Here is a 20,247-nt window from a genome sequence, read left to right as displayed (position 1 = left end):
TGATTCCACTGAATTTGAAACATGCATTAATTCACCCATTTAACAAACATAATAGAGGCTATAAACACGAAGCATATAGCACTGTTCTGGAAGAGTATAAAGGATGATGAATATAAAGCAATGATCAAAACAGACATGTTACCTGACCTCAGGGAACTTAGAGTATAATAGAAGAGACTGGGAGTAATCCAATAACACCCAAATACATAATTATAAAATGTGAAATAGGGCCGGGCGTGGTGGCTCACACCTGTAATCCTAGCACTCTGGGAGGTGGAGGCCGGCAGATTGTTTGAGCTCAGGAGTTCGAGACCATCCTGAGCAAGAGGGAGACCCCGTCTCTACTAAAAATAGGAAGAAATTATCTGGCCAACTAAAATATATATAGAAAAAAAAATTAGCTGGGCATGGTGGCGCATGCCTGTAGTCCCAGCTACTCGGGAGGCTGAGGCAGAAGGATTGCTTGAGCCCAGGAATTTGAGGTTGCTGTGGGCTAGGCTGATGCCACAGCACTCACTCTAGCCTGGGCAACAGAGTGAGACTCTGTCTCAAAAAAAAAAAAAATAAATAAAATAAATAAATAAATAAAATGTGAAATAAAGCTAGGATGAAGGTACAGAGATTGGGAAGGTTCAATGTGCCTTTCAGACAAAATAACTAATCTGCCAAGTATAAAGGGTGAAGAAAATGTGTTGTGAATTATACTATCAAGCGTCAGGTTCATGGAGATGAGTGGCGGAGAAGATGTTGGAGAGAACGGCAGAAGTTGGATCCTAATTTGTCATATATTCCATTTGAAACATTTAATTTAGAAATGAGAACAAGTTGAACTATTTCAAACTTTAAATAAGTTATGAAATTTTTGAAGAAACCAACAGATCATGAGCAATATTTAGGCATTTGGACCAAGCAACCTTAAAACTTTCCTCCCTTACACAGATTCCATGACTCCGTGTAAACTCAACTTGCAGCAAGAAGTAAAGAGTAAGATAGACTTTATTTAAGGTTGTCAGTGGTAAAAATAAGGCAGCAAAGTACATGAGACAGGTCCTATATAAAGAGGGCAGAGATGTTCTCATTGGATATGATACCAAGTATGATGTATAGCCCAGACTGGGAAATAGTAACTAGAATACATTTGTAAAGCAGTAAGGACATGCAAAAAAATTTAGAAGGCTGTTTGCAGTAAATGTAAGCAGCTTTGTTTTTTCTGTTTTTTGTTTGTTTGTTTGTTTGTTTTTTATGAGCTGGTCATAGTCTCTAAGGATCAAAAGAAAGCTCTGTTTTAGTTTCATACCTAATTTCAAAATATTACAGGACTGCAAAATTTAATTGGATAAACACAGTTCCATGGATTTGCTGAATATTATTGCTATTTATAGAATTGCAAAATGTTTCAACTAGGATATTAGTGTAATATAAGTTTTTGTTGGTTGAAGAAACTGAGGCACAGAGAGTAGCAGTAATTTACTCATAGTCAATCAAGGAAATTACTGTATCTGAAATATAATATAACATGGGCCTCTTTACTTCTAAACTGCCTTGGGTAACACAAGATCCTAAAAATCAAACCAAGCCAAACATACAAACAAAAAACAGATATTATCCCTATTATAGGAGCATACATTTGAAGTTCACCTTCCAAGGAGCACAATTTTAAAAGAATATCTCTTCTAAAGAAATGATTTGATAAATGGAGAGGTTTTGGTTCAGGAACCACAAGATTTTTGGTCTTTTCTTGTCTCAGTCACTTTTGCTTTGTAATATTAGGAAAACTTTCATATGAGATCCAGTTCAGTCTCTTTAAATGGTGGATATGAACCATGATGAAAGGGGAGAGAACTGATATTTATTATTAAAAATATGCAGTTCTCATAGGAAGCACAGTTTGGGGGTGCTTCTATTCAATTAACCATGCATCCGTTTATATTCATTTAACTGTCACAAAAGATCCTGGCAAACAAGGCAGATGCAATGCCAATGAAAGATTTTAAGCTGAGGAGGGGCATGATCTCATTGAAGACCAAAGCATCAATCAGTGTAATGTGTTCATGACAGGCTCTGTGTGTGTTGGGGTGGGGGCTAGAAAAGGAGCAATCAAAGTGATGAGTTAGGAGGACTGGATTCTTATCCAACAGACAAATAATGGTCCTTAGATCAGCATGGCAAAATAGAGGTGATGAAAAATCACTGAGGGGTTGGACTTGGATGCTTTGAAAACAGTGCTGACAAGGTCAGCTGATGGATTGGCAGCAAGTCTTTGCAGGATATGTCTCCTTCCTAAGCCCCTGGGAGTGGTGGTAGAATGTGAAGCTTGTGGCATTGAAGTCAAATCTCCCCGCTTCAAGGCAAGGCGCCACCACCCTTTGTGTGTGTGTGTGTGTGTGTGTGTGTGTGTGTGAAAACTTGAGTTACTTAGTATCATAAGCATTCAGTTATTTCGTATCTAAAATTCAAAAGATAATTCCTGTATCACAGAGCTGTTTGTGAATCAAATGAGATTATGTATAACAAGTGCTTTAAGCCTTTTTTATCCATAGCAAATAATATATAATATTCATTAAGTGGTTAACGCGCACCAGGTATTATACAGGTGCTTTACATAGATTAAATCCTCACACTATCCAGGAAAATTTCTTCAGTTATCTCTTATTTTATTCACGAGGCTTCAAGATTTTAATTAACTTGTCTAAGACCCTATAAATTATATATGGTGTAACTACAGATATATAACACTCTGCACATGGTACCCAGAGAATCAGTGCCTTAAATATACTACAGAGATTTTCCTCTACAACGAGTCTTTCTTAAAAATTCCATATGGTGCAACCAATATTCTGAGCTAAATTTAAACAGCTGCCAACAAAAGGGGAATACTCTAAACTGAGGGTTTCGCATCTTCGGCATATAAACCAACCAATAGTTTTTTTGGGTTTTTTTCACCATCGGTCCATACAGTGGAAAGCTTGACAAGAATGGTAAGGAATGGATAATGGTAAATTTAGAATGTATAATTGTGTGTATGTGTGTATAAATACACATACATACATATTATGCATTTAGGTGTGTGTATATAATTATTATACGTATGCATGAATACCTAATCAAGCTATGTTTTTATCTCAGTTGTGGGATTTATTCATAATTCACAGCATATTTTGTGTGCAAATATATCATGTTTCACTGAACAATTATATTCATTTCAAGAAAAGTGACTTCGCTTTAATCTAAGGATAAACTTTTGTTTTCTTATAACAAAGGTAATTAAAAGCTTTGCTTGAAACAAGTGTTGTTCACATCAGTGGCTATTATCTCAAACTATGTGGGCTTTCTGATAGTGCAGAAAATTGGAAAAACATAGATGAAGGAGATGGAAACAAAGTATCTCCAGACACTACAGAAATACCCATTATAACAAAAACCAAATAATAAGGATTAAAAAAAAAACTTCCAATAATCATAGTGGAAATACAATGATATGGTAAATTGAACAGATGTTATGATTTCATTAGTTCTGGCATTGAAAACGTTATCAGCATTGCATGAATTATACAAATTTTATTTATAAACAAAGTGAAATTGGAAATTGAAACCACTTTGGGACATTTTACAATATGGACAATTTTAATAAGTATAGGAAAATTGAAAAGAAACACTTGTTTGCTTTTATCTGCTGTCTTACATTATGAGGGTAGATGCTGTGGGAAATACTTGTGTAGTCATCTGGCAGCCCGCTAGCAAATACCTGTGAAAGAGCCACGCTGCTGATTGATCCCATCTTGCCTGTTCACCCTTCAAATGCAGTTCTGTCTGCCACACAAGCAAGTCTGGGCCTGAGCAGGCATGCTGGTGAGAGCATTACCAGACCCCAAGGAGTGGGAGACACAGGGAAAGGGGCGTATCTTCTCCCTCTAACCAGGTCCTCAAGGCAGACAAAAGCCTCAAAGCCTCACCACAAAGGAATATGGAGAAAGCCTGAAAGAAACATTTATGTGTCCTGTTTTCTTGTTTGGATTTTCCCCCCAAAAATACATATTTTTAAAATTGCGATATTTCTTAAATACCAGCAGACTAGTAGATGCAGTTATCCTAGTTGGACATATGTGATATCTGTTACAGAATTGTTTTCTTTTCCCCTTCAAATAAAACTTTTAAATATTCTCATAAATTCTTCATAAATATTACAATTTGGATGGATCATCTTTTTCTCCAGAATCCTGTTGAAATGATTAAAGGCTATATAAAATATGAAACTTTTTATCAGCCAAAGATCTAGGCACCACACACTATTTGCAAACTGTAAGGCATTTGTATGTGACCAGCAAATAAGCACCGATTAAGAAAGGAACGCTCAGGTATTCAATGCAAGGGAAAGAGTACTTTCCCTGAGAAGAAGAAAGAGACTACTTTCCACAGATACACCCCCACAGTGCCTAATGTGGCGTGGGCCCAGTGGCCCTTTCTTCCCGGTGTTCACTTCCTGTGTGATCTCCTTCCCTTGAGTGTGGGTGTACCTGTGACTTGCGAAGGTGAAACGATGTATATGATTATGTGTACACGAGTACGTGATTGTATTATATAAGATTGCAGCACCTGTCTTGCTGGCAGCGCTCCCTTTCTCTCCCTTACTGGCAAGCAGCCATGCTGCAGAACTCCACATGGCAAGGAAACATAGGTGACTTCCAGGAGCTAAGGGCGACCTCCAGCTGACAGCCATGGAGAAACTGAGGCTCTCAGACCTGCAATCATTAGGAAGTGAATGCTGCCAACAACCATAGGGCAAGGGAAGCAGTTCCTTCAGCAGTTAAACCTCCCAATGGGAACTCTGCTCTCACCTACAATTTGCTAGCAGTTTTGTGAGACCCTAAGCAGAGGAACTAGCTAAGGTATGCCTGGGCTCATGACCAATGAAGCAAATATAAGATAATAAATGCATGTTGTTTTAAGCTGTTAATTTTGTGATAGTATTGATACACAGTAATAAATAACTAACAGGTCATTAAATATGAAATGTCCTATTTCATACCAAAAGTGTAGTTTATTATATCTCAAACAAGAAGCAATACAATTAATCAAAGTATTCACCTAAACTATTGACAGTTTTGCCATCTTAACAGTAGTTTGTTTATGCCACCAGAGAAGAAGTCTGGAGAATGAGTAGCAATGAAATTGCAAAAGGCGTTTTCCACAGCTTGTTGAGAATGGAATATTTTTCCTTGCAAGAGGTGGTCCAAAGCCTGGAAGAAGTGGTAGTCAGTTGGTGCAAGGTCTGGTGAATACAGTGGATGACAAAGAGTTTCCAAGACCAGCCTCTGTAGTTTGAGCAACATTGTTTTTGTGCGACATGTGGTCAGGTGTTGTCTTGCAAAAGGACTGGTCTGTCTCTATTGACAAATCTCAGCTGCATAATTGCAAGCATCCTCATCATTTTGTCCAAGTGTTTGCAGTAGACATCTGTTGTAATTGATTGACCAGGTTTCGTGAAGCTGTAGTGGATAATACCAGCGCTGGACCACCAGACATCATTAGCTTTTTTTGATGAATATTCAGTTTTGGACTGTGTTTCGGCACTTCATCTTTATCCAACCATTGTGATGAACACTTGTGATTGTCAAAAAGCATCTATTTTTCATCACACATAACAATACGGTATAGAAATGGTTCACGTTTATGTCGTGATGGCAATGAAAGACAAGTGTTGAGATGATTTCTTTTCTGATGCTTGTTTAATTCATGTGGAACCCATCTATCCAGCTTCTTGAACCTTGCCCATTTGTTTCAAATGGTCCAATATTGTTGGAATAGTAACATCAAACCTTGTTACTAATTCGCACATAGGTTGAGATGGGTTCATTTCTGCTACAGCTTTCAGCTCCTCATTATCCACCTTGCTTTCAGGTTGTCCACATGGTTCATTTTCAATATTAAAATCACCAGAATGAAACTTCTCCAACCACTGATGTACTGTGTGTTTATTAGCCACATTCTTCCCAAACAGTGTTGATTTTGAGCTGTCTGCGTTGCATTGGTTCCACGATGGAACTCATTCAAAAATAATATGAATTTTTGACTTATCCCTGGTTTTACAAAAATTGCTCTAAAAAAATTGAAAGATAATCACAAACCAAACTGTATGTCTGAAAGACTGGAAGTGTCAAAGTGAAATGTCAGAGATATCAGCTGTCAAACTTAGTTCTTAAGGAAATCAGACATTTCATACTTAATCTAAATACAACACAGGAGGAAATTAAAGTAAGAACCTTGTAGCCAGGAATTCATAAAGGCAGAAGGATGAGAGCAAAGCCATCTTCCCGTGGGATGCAACTTACTAGCAAATAAGCTATGGGAAAGAACTTCTTCAGCACAGAAGCAAACGTCTCTGTAGCCACTGCCTCCAACCATAACCCGATTTGCTTATGATTGTAGAATATCCTATGTAGATAAATGCCTACTTTTTATTTTTGACATTATCAGATCCTAAAAGATAATATATAATGAACAAATGATATATCCAGCAGAAGCCTCTTTGTTTACAATAATAGGAAACTTCCAACTTCCTTCTCTTAAAAAGAAATAAACAAATAAAAACATATTTGAACACTGTAAAAATAAAAACTACTCAGAAAAAGAGTCCAGTCTGTGACCCTATGAAAGCTCCCTATGAAATGCCACAAGAAGGAGGAAAATGACTTTAGCTAATTGCTAATTTTAATCTCAACAAGATTAAAAGAACATAGCACTAATGAAACTAGTTTAGACAGGCATAACAAATGAACAGTTTAAAAATTTTGGCAGACTTCATAGAAAAAGACACAATTGAGAAATTAAAAACCATAAATGTCTTTGAAATGACATGAAAATTTGTTTAGAATGTACTGATAAATTTAAAAGTAATTTATATCTATACCTACCTATTCATATATGAATAGAAAGATTTGGGGAATGTCAATACTAACAATTGACAATGTTTCTCTCTGAGGCAGAAATATATGTGCTTTTTCATTAACTTTTATATTTTTATCAAATTAGAAGACACATATGATTAGTTTTTCCTGCAGTTTTCTCAACTTCCTGAATATTTTTTTAAAATTTACACATAGTTAAAATTCCCTCTTTGTGGTGTACAGTTCCATGGGTTTTGACAAATGCCTATAATCATGAATTATACAGAATAGTTCCATTTGCCCTAAAATTCTCTCCTCTTGTCTTCTGTAGTGAAGCCATTCCCACATCAAACCCTGGCAACCACTCATCTGTTTCCATCTCTATCATTTTTATTTTGCCTGAATGCCACAAATATGCCACAGGGATCTGGCTACCTTAACTTAGAAAATGCCTTGACATTTAATTCCTGTTGTTCTATGAATAAATAGGTTGCTCCACTTTTATTTTGGAATAGTAGTCTATTGTACAGATGCAGCACAGTTTGTTCATCCATCCTCCTCATGGAGGGTGCCTGAGTGTATTTTAGTTTCATAATGCAGCAGTAATAAATTACCACAAACCTAGTGGCTTAAAACAACACCAAGTTATTATCTTTCTTTTCTAAAGATCAGAGGTAACAAACTGGGACTCACTGGGCTAAAATCAGTGTGTCAGCAGTGCAGTATTGCTCTCCGGAGACTCTGGGGAGAATCCATTTCTTTGCACTTTCCAGCTTCCTGAGGCCGCCTGCATCCCTCGGCTTGTGGCCTCCTCCTTCCCTCTCACAGTCAGCGATGTCGGCAGATCTCTCTCACACTACTCTCTCTCTGGTGTTGCTTTCCAATTTCTTTTCTATTTTTAAGGATAGTTGTGATTATACTGGGCCCACCTAGATGATCCAGGATAGGTTTCCTATTTTAAGGTCTGCTGATTAGAAACCTTAATTCCATCTGAAACCTTAATTTCCCTCTGCCATGTAAATGACCATATTCACAGGTTCCAGAAATGAGGATGTATTCACCCTTGGGAAATTATCACTCTGCCCACCAAGGGTTGTTTCCAGTTTCAGTTGATTGTAATAAAGGTATATGAAATATATTTATCCATCATTTTAATCACTGTCTTTATATTTTAAGTGAGGTTCTTTTTTTCAAGACACCATATACTTATGTCTTGATTTTTATTTCTTTATTTTTTACTTCAGAATATTATAGGGGTATAAATGTTTTGGTTACATGGATTGCTTTTGTACTGCTTGAGTCAAAGTTATAAGTAAGCTCATCACACAGATAGTGTACATTGTACCCATTAGGTACAACTTCAACCGCCCCCCCTCCCCCCTCACACTTGCTTGATTTTGATTTTTTTTAATTTCAGACTATTACAGTGGTACATATGCTTTGGTTATATATATTGCTTTTGCACTGCCCGAGTCAGAGCTACAAGCATGTCCATCCCCCAGACTGTGTGTACTACATCCTTTAGGTGTAAATTTACTCATCAGTTCCTCCCACCCACCTGCCTGACACCTAATGTATGTTACTTTCATACATGCACATAAGTGTTGATCAACTAGTACCAATTTAATGGTAAGTACATGTGGTGTTTGTTTTTCTATTCTTGTGATACTTCATTTAGAAGAATGGGCTCCAGATCCATCCAGGGTAATACAACAGGAAGTTCACCATTTTTTATGGCTGAGTAGTACTCCAAGGTATACATATACCACATTTTATTAATGTATTCATATATTGATGGGCACTTGGGTTGTATCCACATCTTTGCAGTTGTGAATTGTGCTGCTATAAACATTCAAGTACAGATGTCTTTTTTATAGAATTCCTTTTGTCACTTTGAGTACATACTGAGTGGGATTGCTGGATCAAATGGTGGTTCTACTTTTAGCAGCATGGGTCTGCCACAAGAAAAGAGACACAGACCAATGGAACAGAACTGAGAACCCAGATATAAAACCATCCTCACATAGCCACCTAATCTTTGACAAAGCAGACAAATAATACACTGGGGAAAATAATTCTTATTCAACAAACGGTGCTGGGAAAATTGGATAGCCACATGCAGAAGACTGAAACAGGATCCACACTTCTCACCTTTCACAAAAATCAACTCACGGTGGATAACAAACTTAAACCTAAGCCATTAAACTATAAGAATTCTGGGAGAAAATGTTGGAAAAACTCTTATAGACATTGGCATAGACAAAGAATTTATCAAGAAAACCCCAAAGGCAATCACAGCAACCACAAAAATAAAGAAATGGGACCTGATCAAATTAAAAAGCTTCTGCACAGCCAAGAAAACTATCAGGAAAGCAAACAGACAACCTACAGATTGGGAGAAAATATTTGCATAATACACATCCAGTAAAGGGCTAATAACTGGAATCTATATAGAACTCAGGAAAATCAGTAAGAAAGAATCAAACAACCCTAACAAAAGTGGGCAAAGCACATGAACAGAAACTTTTCAAAAGAAGATACATTAATGGCCACCAAACACATGAAAAAATGTTCAACATCCCTAATCATCAGGGAAATGCAAATTAAAACCACAATGAGATATCATTTAACTCCAGTGAGAATGGCCTTTATCAAAAAGTCCCAAAACAATAAATGTTGGCACAGAGATAGGAACACTCATATACTGCTGGTGGGACTGCAAACTAGTACAATCTCTGTGGAAAGCAATACGGAGTTATCTCAAAGAGCTACAAGTAGAATTACCATTTGATCCAGCAATCTCATTATTGGGCATCTACCCAAAGGAAAAAAAGACATTCTATAAAAAAGACGTCTGCACTAGAATGTTTATAGCAACACAATTCATGATTGCAAAGATGTGGAAACAACTCAAGTGCCCATCAATACATGAGCAGATTAATAAAATGTGGTATATGGATACCATGGAGTTCTACTCAGTCACAAAAGACAATGGTGATCTAGCACCTCTTATATTGTCCTGGATAGAACTGGAGCCCATTCTACTAAGCAAAGTATCACAAGAATGGAAACACAAGCACCACATGTATTCACCATTAAATTGGTATTAACTGATCAACAATCATGTGCACATATAGTAGTAACATTCTTCGGGTGTTGGGGGGGAAGAGGAAATGGGTATATACATGCCTAATGGGTGCAGTACACACTGGGGGATGGACACACTTGAAGCTTTGACTCTGGTTGGGCAAAGGCAATATATGTAACCTAACATTTGTACTCCCCTAATATGCTGAAATAAAAAAAAAGAAAACCAATGCAAAAATCTTAAACAAAATATTAGCAAATAGGACCTAGATAACATGTTAAATGATTATTGTATCACACTTCACAGAAATTTTAAAAACCTCTCTTCACAACTAAGCAGTGATATTTTATTACTACTAAGGGAGATTTTCCAATAGGACTTATAAATTCCTTGATATTAAGAAATTTAATATAGTTTATCATATCAGTTTAAAAATGGGCAAAAACTGTATTCTCATCTCCATAAATGCCAAAATAGTACTCACGTTAAAATTCAACATTAAGTTCCTAACTAAAAGGAGGAATAAAGTAAAAAAAAAGATAAGTAGCATTAAAGCACGCATGAATGACTGAGCAAAACGTATAATACTGGTAAAAGCAAAATTTACCTCTTAAATGTTTATGGAGAAATTCCTCAGAGATTTAAAAGGGGTGCTGAGACTGAAGAATAATGAGATCCAATTCACAACAGCACAAGGACTCCCAGATTTTAAAGAGTATTCTGAGATGCAACTCACTGACTCTAATCATAGAAACGTATTATATTTTGTTCTATTGCTAACATCACAGTAGGAAATTTATAATAGAACTAAGAAAGAGATCTTATTCCCTAGATTTTTGCAAATATAAGGAAAGATATCTATTTAAAATGAAACATTTATTGTATAATAAAATAATATTATCAAAACATAATTTCAATGATTGAAAGTTTAATTGGACAGCATATATGCTAGAATAAAAATTGAGACCAATCAAGAACATTTGAACAAGTTTCATAGGTTAGGTAGGAATTGATATAGGTCTTGGTGAAAAATCATTTGAATATGAAGAGAATAAAAATGTGTCCATAATAATACAGAAAGGATTGAGGATATTTGAAATAGAGGAAAGGAATTGACAGAGCACCAATTCTTTGCCAAGGCACTGGGATATAATTGGCAGTTAGATAGTCCAGCAAAAATAGAAACATACCCCAAATGCTGAAGTAAGCAATTTTACCTCCATTTTACGGGAAAAAAAAAACTTTCTAAGTTACTCAGTAATGTGTCCTAAGACCATAAGATCAAATAGCAGAAAATTTGGTGTTTTAACTTATTTAAGCAATTTTAAGGCATGCTGTTTAGCTACATGGTATTAGCAGACTGTTTTAAAATGGATAAAATAAATTCACTTCTTAATTTGATTTTGCCATTGCTAAATGAGGAAGCATATTCATGCCTACGTTACTCTATAGAAACTGTGACTGAGGAACATCTCAAGGTTATGTGTAAGCAGGCTCAAGTTAGCACAGTGACTGTCACACTGACACCTTCCTACCTCACATGTGTGCATTATTCATCTTTATTTATGTCATGCTTGTGCTTTGATGCCAAAGGTATTTTAAGTCCTTCATGTCAGGTAGGAGAACCACTATATTCTAAAGTGGCCAAATTGTATTTCTCACATATTTCCTTTGCCATAAGCCAAAGGAAGAATGCATTTTGAATAGATTTTAACAGATTTTCAATTTTGTGAGAATGTGTTTCAGAAGCTCCACCTTGATTGCCCAGATGGAAAACCTTAACAAGTATATTCAGTAATTACGGATTGAAATTGAGTATAGTACATTTCTAAAATAATCACAATAAGTATAAAAACTGAAAAAGTTACTTCTCTGACTCAGTTTGAATCTTTTCTTTGGCTGTTTGTGGAAATCACCCGTTGCTTCCATTCCTGGTGTTGGGGACTGGCTAAGGGGAGTGTAACTGCATAGTGAGGACAGCTCAACAGGCCCAGGGATAAGTTCCAGAAAGGAGTCCATATAGTGTCAAGGAACTGGCATCCTAGAACACCATGCATCTTAAAAGCATCAGTGTCACACCAATTGCCAAGCATATTAAAAATCATCTGTGTAATGTGCCTCACTTCCAATTTTTCATACCAAATGCAAACATTTATTTCAAATTTTTCAATTCCTGAGTTGTGTATCTGAGACTTGGGTAATGAATGAAAAATTCTGAAATGGTGCTGGCCAGGATGTTTCTGGGACACTTATCAATGGTTTCATAGACTGTCATGTATGGTAGTGCAACAGAATGACCAAGGACACAGCTTTTATTAGCTTTGTTATTATGTTTGTGTTCCATAACTTTTTGAATTTTCCCTTTCCTTACAACCAATTATTGTATCATTTATTTATTGCCACAGTAATGCTGGATAAAAATCACCAAATTTCAGTTTCACACATTAATAAACATTTATTTTTCTTCATCAGTTATGGAATCGTCTTGGCAGTTTGCCCAATATGAACTGGTGTTGCCATGGCTTGCCCATGTATTCCTGCTCAGCTGTGTGTCAGCTGCAGATTGGCTCTGATGCTCTTGGCTGGGTACTCTCAGAAGTTCACAGCCTCAGGTGGAACCACAGAGCTTACTTACTCTGATCTGCTCCATGGTGTGTCATTTTGCAGCAGTCAACGCCAGGCATGTTTTGTTGTCAGAGGGATCCAAGAGAGAGTGGGAGTACAAGGCCCTTTGAGGCCTAGGCTCAGAATGAACACAGTATCACTTCTATCACATTGTATTAACAAAAGTAAGTTACAAGTTTACCCAAGTTGAAGGTGTGAGGAGATAGACTCTACAGCTCCTCAAGATTATCTGCAAAGTCACATTACAAAGCTTGTGGAAGTAAGGATAGACAGATACTTGAGGCCATTTTTGTAATTAAGGAATGATGACATGAGTATTAGTAATGAGTATGAGCTAGATTTTAATGTTTAAAATAAATAAGAGGTAGTGACTGGTAGACTGGTTTAGACTAACACGAAGAGAATAGTTTTGAGGGAACAGAAGGAGAAATAATATAGATGGAACAATGAGAAGTGACAAAACCTATTCTACCTTGAGGCCTTTTCACACTCCAGATGTTGAAAAGAACAAAACATCCAGAGCTTGGGAGAATTATCTCGAAGTCTATCAAGACTCTCAAGAGATAGTGAGAATTCACTTAGAACAAAAAATGAAGGAAACCTTCAGAGAAGATACACAATCTTGAATAAGTACAGAAATAAATCTTATTCTCCAATGAAATTAAAATTTTTTTCTATTTTTTTCTTTATTTTTTTATTTATGATGGGGGTACAAATGTTTAGCCTACATATATTGCCTTTGCCCCACCCAAGTCAGAACTTCGAGTGTGTCCATCCCCCAGATGGTGCACACCACACCCATTAGGTGTGAATATACCCATCCCCTCCTCCCCCTGCACCTGCCCTACACCCAATGAATGTTACTACTACATGTGCATATAAGTATTGATCAATTAATACTAATTTGATGGTGAGTACATGTGGTGCTTATTTTTCTATTCTTGTTATACTTCACTTAGTAGAATCAGTTCCAGCTCTATCTAGGATAATACAAGAGGTGCTAGAACACCATTGTCTTTTGTGACTGAGTAGAACTCCACGGCATACATATACCACATTTTGTTAATCCACTCATGTATTGATGGGCACTTGGGTTGTTTCCACATCTTTGCAATCGTGAATTGTGCTGCTATAAACATTCTAGTGCAGATGTCTTTTTTATAGAATGTCTTTTTTTCCTTTGGGTAGATGCCCAATAATGGGATTGCTGGATCAAATGATAATTCTACTTGTAGCTCTTTGAAGTATCTCCATATCACTTTCCACAGAGATTGCGCTAGCTTGCAGTCCCACCAGCAGTATATGAGTGTTCCTATCTCTGCACAACCATGCCAACTTTTATTGTTTTAGGACTTTTTGATAAAGACCATTCTCACTGGAGTTAAGTGATATCTCATTGTGGTTTTGATTTGTGTTTCCCTGATGATTAGAGATGTTGAGCATTTTTTCATGTTTCTTGGCCATTAATGTATCTTCTTTTGAAAAGTTTCTGTTCATGTGCTTTCCCACTTTTGATAGGGTTGTTTGATTTTTTCTTACTGATTTTCCTGAGTTCTATATAGATTCCAGTTATCAGCACTTTATTGGATGTGTATTATGCAAATATTTTCTCCCAATCTGTAGGTTGTCTGTTTGCTCTCATGATAGTTTCCTTGGTTGTGCAGAAGCTTCTTAATTTGATCAGGTCCCATTTCTTTATCTTTGTGGCTGTTGTGATTGCCTTTGGGGTTTTCTTGATAAATTCTTTGTCTAGGCCAATGTCTATAAGAGTTTTTCCAACATTTTCCTCTAGAATTCTTATAGTTTCATGCTTTAGGTTTAAGTTTGTTATCCACTGTGAGTTGATTTCTGTGAGAGGTGAGAGGTGCGGATCCTGTTTCAGTCTTCTGCATGTGGCTATCCAATTTTCCCAGCACCGTTTATTGAATAAGGATTATTTTCCTCAGTGTATTATTTGTCTGATTTGTCAAAGATTAGATGGCTATATGAGGATGGTTTTATATCTGGGTTCTCAGTTCTGTTCCATTGGTCTATGTCTCTGTTCTTGTGCCAGTGCCATGCTGTTTTAGTTACTATAGCCTTGTAGTATAGCTCAAAGTTTGGTAAATTATTGTCTCCCAATTTGTTCTTTTTGCTTAAGATTCCTTTTGCTATACAGGGTCTTCTCTGGTTCCATACAAAGCATAGAATTATTTTTTCTAGATCTGTGAAAAATGAGGTTGGTATTTTAATAGGCATTGCATTGAATCTGTAGATCACTATGGGTAGTACAGACATTATAACAACGTGGATTTTGCCAATCCATGTGCATGGTATGGTTTTCCACCTGTTTACGTCCTCTGCTAGTCCCTTCCTCAGTGTTTGATAGGTCTCCCTGCAGAGAGTTAAATATATTCCTAGGTAGTTTATTTTCTTTGTTGCTACTGTGAAGAGTATTGAATCTTTGATTTGGTTCTCAGTCTGTTGCTGGCCACTGATTTCTGTGCATTGATTTTGTTACCTGAGACTTTGCTGAATTTGTTTATCAATTCCAGTAGTCTCATGGCAGAATCTTTGGGGTTTCCTAGATATAAGATCATATCAAGAGCAAAGAGTGATAGTTTGACCTCTTTTGCCCCCATTTAGATGCCTTTGATTTTCTTCTCTTGTCTGAGTGCTCTTCCTAGAACTTCCAGCACTATATTAAATAGAAGCAGTGATAGAGGACAACCTTATCTGGTTCAGTTCTAAGTGTGAATGCTTTGAATTTTTTCCTGTTCAGTATGATGTTTACTATGGGTTTGTCACATATGACTTGTATCGTTTTTAGGTAAGTCCCATCTATGCCTATTTTGTGAAGCGTTCTTACTCATGAAAGGGTGTTGAATTTTGTGGAATGCTTTTTCTACATCTATTGAGAGGATCATATGATCTTTGTTTTTGCTTCTATTTATCTGTTGAACAATCTTTGTAGATTTGCGTATGTTGAATCATCCCTGCATCTCTGGGATGAAGCCCACCTGGTCATCATGGATTATTTTTTTGATGATCACCTGAATTCAGTTTGTTAGGATTTTCTTGAGAATTTTTGCATCTATATTCATAAGGGATATTGGTCTGTAGTTTTATTTTTTTGTTGTGTCATTTCCTGGTTTGGGTATTAGGGTGATGCTGGCTTCATAAAATGTGTTGGGGATGATTCCTTCCTTCTCTATGTTGTGGAATAATTTCTTCAGGATAGGCACCAGTTCTTCTTTTTAGGTCTGGTAAAACTCTTGTGTGAAGCCAACTGGTCCAGGATGGGTGTGGTGGCTCATGCCTGTAATCCTAGCACTCTGGGAGGCCAAGACAGGAGCATCACTTGAGGTCAGGAGTTCAAGAGAGTAAAAATATTAATCTGAGGTGGGGGGTGGGGAGAGGGGATGGGTGTATACCTACATGATGAGTGCGCTGTGCACCATCTGGGGAATGCTCATGCTTGAATGTTCTGACTTGGGGGATGGGCGGGACATGGGCAATATATATAACCTGAACTTTTGTACCCCCATAATAAGCTGAAATTAAAAAAAAAAAAAACAATCCCTTATGTTGCCCTTTCGTATAGCACCACCTACTTCCTTTATTCCCTCCCAACTCCACCCTTGCAAAAAAAAAAAAAAAGAAATCTGCAAATTGAATATAATTCTCAGTCCAACCCAAGGGTGTACTACATATAAACTAATAAATATTTAAGAATTAGCAAAAACTTTAGGAAAAAAGGTTCAACTCACAGCCTGAATCATGATATTATTATCCATATTGTATAGATGGGAAAAGTTTGATTTAGTGCTGTTAAGCCGTCCAATTTAATATACTTAGAAAATGACAAAGTTGGTAATACATTATATCTGTAAAACTCTAAAATCTATGCTTTTTTTTTTTTTTTACCAGAGCATACTTTCTTCTGATGATATCTAATGAGACTGAATCACATATAAAAGTAGCTTGGTTTAACTGATATAAGTAAACATTGTAGCATAAAATTAGGGATGCTCTCCCTGGACTATAAAATCCATGCTGATTTTTTCAAGTATACAAAGAAGCATAAGGAATAAAATATATAGTGCTACCTTTGTAATGTGACAGCTGTTGACTGTTCAGCTGGTGAACAGAAAGCGTTGGAGGTAATCTTTTTGCTGGGTAGATCCATAATGGTATCTTCTGCATCTAAAAGATGGTTTTAGGATTGATTCTGAGTCACAATGTAAATTAATCCCCAAAAGTGCAGAATTAAGAGTACTCTGAGGATAAAACTTTACACATTTGAGAAATAGAGTTAAGAAATTGTGCAGTGTGTGGTTAAAATGTTTTGTGAGAGAACTCAATTCATTGCCAAATAACATAAAGGAAAAATAGCATGTTGAGATTTGTCAAGTAAATTAATGATTTGCTTGAAATGGGAAAAATATAGACAAAGTGATAGTATTAGGGGAGGTCATATGCGTACATCAAACAACAGCTTTCTTTACAATAAACTGATGATTCAGATAACCTGTTACCAAGACTCGTCTGTGATACTGAAAAGCACAGGAGGATACTAATGCAATTGAAGACCACTAGGGCATTGAAATTTCAATTTTAAAGTTAGTTAACTGGTGGTGGATGCATTGAAGTCTAGAAGGAGGCAAATAGTTCTATTGTATGACCAATGAATTTTGTGAGTTACAAAAAGGTTGGGTGTGCACTGAAACCAGAGAAGATATTTATGGTCATTATTTTTACTGATGATGTACATGGTTCAATATGACATCCAAAGGAAAGATAAAACCATCAAGATAAAACACCATCAAGGAAAGATAAAAATATGGAACAGAAAGTGGTAAGTAGGAATTAAGATAACAAAGAATAGCAATATAATTAGATGTCTCATAATAAATTTTTATTGTGTTATGCTGGCCTTATTTTTTGCCATATTATCAATTCTTAGAAAAATGCCTGGCACATTGTAGGTAGAAAAATATTCAATAAATGCATATCAAATGAATGACTTGTTTCCTACCAAGGAAAAGGCTAGGTGAGGATGAGAGGCGTATTAATGTTCAAATGTAAAATATTTTCATGATAGCTATATAAATTCCACCAAGATTATGGGGGAGTTTCTATATTCAAGGTAGATATTGGTAGAGTCAATCATTGTCAGGTATAACATCTATGTTTAGATAAAAACAACAGTTTAAATAGTTTTTTGGACTCTGATCTTACTCCTTTCAATTGATTCTCTATCAATTGGCCACTTCCCAACATGTTTAATGATCTCTCTAACACATGACATTCACCATATTACTCCTTTGCTCAAAATCAAGTCTTTTTCTGCCTCCACTCTCTGACTGGCCTTAGAGAAATATCCAGACTATGCAGCTTGTCTCAGAAATACTTTTGTTTTTGCCTCTGTTTGCAACTCTCTCCTTAACTACCACAACAATCCTACAGGCTAGAGCAAACCGTGTTACTTGCAGTCCACTACTCCACATTCTTTTATGCCTCATTATGCCACATTACTTTCCCTGTGCACACTTTTTTCTGCCTCCTCGACTGCCTAATTCTTTTATAACCTTTGAGACTTTGGTCATGCTCTTGGAAGCCTTTCATAAACCTACTAAACTAAGCTTGGTTTAATGGCCTACATCTGTGCTCCCAAAGGGCCCTAAGTTTACCTCTAGCCCCAATACTAACTGGATCTTCCAGGTAGCTCAGTGTTTGCTCAACATCTCATTCATGGAAATGAAATCCAGCAACTTTATTAAGGTCTCTGCTCAAAAGTCTTCTAATCACCGAAGGCTTACCTGATTACCTTTGCATAAAAGAGTACCCTCTTCTTTCCTCACTACTCCCTTAGTCTGCTTTATTTCTATTGTTACACTCAAACCAATCTAAAATATTATTTAACTACCTATTCATTTTCAAATCACTTGTTTATGCTATGTAAATGCCAGGGGAAAGTGAGGTGTTTGCCTATTTTGTTTACTGCTATATCCTCCTTGACTTGAAAGGTGCCAACCATAAAACATGCACTCAGTCAATAGTAGGTGAACAAGTAAATAAAATTTGAATTAGAATCTTTATTTGTGACTATCTGGCAACATAAATTGGTTCCAATTTATAACTCAGAGGAAATACTTTTTAAGAGTCCCTTTCCCTCTAGTCAGCATCTTACACAGTGCAGCTGCTATCCAGCTCTTATTCTATTAATTCCTCCGGCTCCTCAGCCTCTATCAACTTTTTCAGTATCTGGTAGACATGGCCCTTGCCATTTGTTCTCCCTCCATTTCTTTCTGTAAACAATTTTCTCTTTGTCCTTCTCCTTTCTTACATACCTCATAGCTAGAGAAGAGACAGGAAAAAGAGAAAATTTCTTACAAAATAAGACAAATAACAGTGTGGGAAAAACAGATAGGATCAAAATGAAACAAAACAAAACAAAGCAAACAAAAAATAAAACAGTTCCCGAAAGCAGCAAGAGTGTAGGGTAAGAAAAAATGGGGATGCCAGCAACTATGAATATGACACTAATATAGTTTAATGCAACTGTCACTTTACAGTCCTTGCTGTGAATGCTGTGAGGGCAAGAACTTAGTCACAGTTGCACTTCCAGATTTTAATGAACTGTTACAAGCTGCAAACTAGTTCAAGTGTCATTAGGTAAAAGCCAATTTTCTCTGATAAGATACATCCTCAATTATATTAAGTGAAGTATCCAAAGAATGGAAAAACAAGCATCACATGTACTCACCAGAAAACTGGTTTCCCTGATCATCACCTAAATGTACATCGGGGAAGGATACCAATTGGATATCAGACTGGGATGGGGGGTGGGGGGAGGGGATGGGTGTATGCCTACATGATGAGTGCATTGCGCACCATCTGGGGAATGGTCATGCTTGAAGGTGCAGACCCAGGGAGGTGGTGGGGGGAGGGGATGGAGGTATGACTACATGATGAGTGCCAGGCGCACTGTCTGGAGAATGAGAATGGACGCACTTCGGACTCTGACTCAGGGGGATGGGCAGGACATGGACAATGTATATGACCTGAATTTATGTACCCCCATGATGAGCTGAAATAAAAACAAAACAAAACAAAACAAAAAAGATACATCCTCAAAACAGATAAAGTTTCAGCCACCGAATAAGAAAGCAAAGAAAGAAAGAAACACACACACACACACACACACACACACACACACACACACACAGGAAAACGCTGCCCATTATTGAGGGATAGCTAAATCAAGAAGTAGAAGATTTACGTCAACAGCAACTTCAGATAACCCAGGCAATGAAATTACCAGATACAGAACATAAAGTATGTACTTTAAATTAAGCATGATTGAAAGAAAATGATTGAATAAAAAATAGTAAGCAATAAAATATATTAAAAATGAAGAAAAGAAATGAAGATTCAAAAAATCAACAGATAAAAATGTAAAAAACACGATAAATGAAGTGTTAACTTCCAGACAAGATGCAGATAAGAAATTTACTAAACAAAAGATAGAACTAACAAAAAATTACTTTAGAATACAGTGAAGATTAAAAGTGATAGAATAATAAATGGAAGTAAACAGATATGGAAGACAGAATAAGGTTTAATATAATTGAAGTCCCAAAAACAGAGAATAGAGAAAATGAAGTA

The sequence above is a fragment of the Lemur catta genome, chromosome 14 (genome assembly GCF_020740605.2).
Source record: "Lemur catta isolate mLemCat1 chromosome 14, mLemCat1.pri, whole genome shotgun sequence".
NCBI classification, from domain to species: domain Eukaryota; kingdom Metazoa; phylum Chordata; class Mammalia; order Primates; family Lemuridae; genus Lemur; species Lemur catta.
Note: the sequence above shows the minus strand (reverse complement) of the source record.